The sequence below is a fragment of the Amphimedon queenslandica genome, unplaced genomic scaffold (genome assembly GCF_000090795.2).
Source record: "Amphimedon queenslandica unplaced genomic scaffold, v1.1 AMPQUscaffold_9176_Cont18871, whole genome shotgun sequence".
Lineage (NCBI taxonomy): Eukaryota > Metazoa > Porifera > Demospongiae > Haplosclerida > Niphatidae > Amphimedon > Amphimedon queenslandica.
In genome coordinates this window covers 1-2,300 of record NW_003550552.1, presented here as the reverse complement: position 1 = coordinate 2,300, position 2,300 = coordinate 1, and the positions used below count along the sequence as shown (strand labels likewise).

Below are 2,300 nucleotides of genomic sequence, written 5' to 3'. Positions count from 1 at the left end.
CAGTGAAGGAGAGCTCATCTAAGCCATTTATAAGGCTGTGCAACGTAAGATAAAAGAGTTATGAGTGTTTGAAAATCATAAAAACGGCCGCCATCTTGAAAAATCAACCTCAATCCTACATATAGGCTACCGCCTATATAATAAATATATAACATTAGTTACTTCAGCATGTCTTATTAATACAATTCTTTTAGGATAAGATTTTAATGAGCATCTTGATTTAGCCTCGTCCAACCTATAATAATAAATAAATAAATAATAATAATAATGTCTATGTACTCTTCCAGTAGACAATCGATTTAGCAGCTGGCAGTATTCCTGACTTCCTCCTCAGTAGAGCTCCATTTGTCCAGAGGAAGGGTGTGTGTCACTCTTTATATCTGCTCTATAAAGAGGTGATTTTGGTCTTTCGGTAACTGGAGGAGATCATAAAGGACTTGCCCAGTTGTCCCGCTTGTTATCTTTGTCTGTAGCAGACGGTAACGGCATCACTCATGATTAATTTTATAACTAAGCACAAGTAATTAAGTTTTATTAATAATTTCAAGTAACCAGCCCCACTCATACATTGTAATAATAAAAAATCTAATAAATCAGTGTACATGCAGGATGAGGCAATAGCTCGGACTGTGCAGTTAATTGGTTATACCAGAAGTGTTGCACCTATAAAAATAATCTGATAATAGCCTATCATTAATTGTCATGTACCATTATCATTAACGTCTTCAGGGGGAGTAGCAGTCTCAGTCGTTACCCCTTAAAAATAAGAATCAACCGATATTATCATTGATAATGTATCCTTACTGTATCTTTGGCGAAACCAGGCAAGAAAATTAAATAACCCAACAAACTCATAAAACCTGTTCCTACTTATGTAGCTGTTGCCTAATAGAGGAAATTAATATAAGTTTTAATTCTGTTTAATACCAGCATCGTTTTCATTCCTTGTGAATGAAGCAGACAACCCCAAATAGGAAATAATACCACAGAATGAAGCAACAAAGGCATGACAACATGCCTTTAATTGATGACGATAGTCTCCTAAAAATTATAATGAATCAATGTTAATTATACCCTATTAATTTTATTTACTACTTCTATTCAAGTGGCGTATAATACACAATGTTAATCTATCATAGCTATAGATGACATGATGTCTAATGACTCCAAAATATTTGATGATGAGTCCAACAATAGCAACAAGGAGTCCAACAACAATGAATGCCATAAAGGCATAAGAACCTGCCAACTGTTCTTGGGGCACTAGGTCACCATCTTTAATGCTTACAAAAGTAGATAAAATAGCCATTTTATTACCCTTGGGTAATAAAATGGGCAAGTATGGGCAAGGGTATATTTATTATTATTAACTATTACCACACCCCATTGCATTATCGGACAAATACTAGGCCGTAAAATTAGATGACGTAGTTGCAAAAACATTTGTACATACCTACATCCATACATGTCGTGCATGATGCATACACTTATAGCAAATGTTTATGATGACAACTGCATGAATATGCATTACATTCAATATGCTAAATAGAATTGTGCACTATCAAAAACAAGTGTATCAGTTCGCTGCCTATCAGTGTCTAACAGGTACATGTACATTTGGAAGCATTGAACTTTAGCAATAAACAATACACAATGAAATTTGTTTCATAAACATATCTTTCCTACAGAAGTCAAAGATGTTGCAAATGTCTTTACATTCACAATACATGCAAATGTTAGTAAATGCACTGGTAAAGGAAGAAAAAATTGGGATAATTTAGCAATCTTATAAGGTATTCTAACAAAATTTGATTATGTCTATATATAACAGACAATTAAGTGAAAAAACTAGCAGAAACAAATTCAACTTACACTTACCTAACAATAACTTACTAAAACACTAATAGCTTATCTGACAGGTTATAGCCGATTAGACAAAAAATGGCTGAACTAACAAATGCCAGGACGTGTAGGATTACTATTATTACAATGGTATGTGTAGGATGCATGATTGAATTGGTAAATTTTCGAGGTAACTTTAAAAATTTGTAAAAAATTCAATTTTGATCGGAATCAGCTCAAACTTTCTACACAACATAAGTACATGTATATGCATCAGGAAATGTAATAAAAATGGAAAATTCTCACCTTGTCATTTTTGATGAAAATTGGCTAATGACCCTGTACTATAGTACAGGGACTTCGGCCCGATTTTGGAGTAATTTTAAAAGTTCATAAAATATCCAATTTTAAGGGAATGACTTTAAAGTTTATACAAAACATAAAAACTTGAGGATGTA

General features: G+C 33.1%; 1 long non-coding RNA gene across 1 annotated transcript; it reads right to left on the bottom strand.

Annotated features, from left to right (window-relative positions):
- Positions 1 to 629: 629 nt before the first annotated feature.
- On the bottom strand, positions 630 to 1,943 carry LOC109590990 (uncharacterized). Its single transcript, XR_002189605.1, has 5 exons — positions 1,879 to 1,943; positions 928 to 1,041; positions 805 to 885; positions 709 to 756; positions 630 to 663 (listed from the first exon to the last, which is right to left on the bottom strand). It is a non-coding gene; the product is annotated as an uncharacterized LOC109590990 (long non-coding RNA).
- Between the last annotated feature and the right edge of the window lie 357 nt (positions 1,944 to 2,300).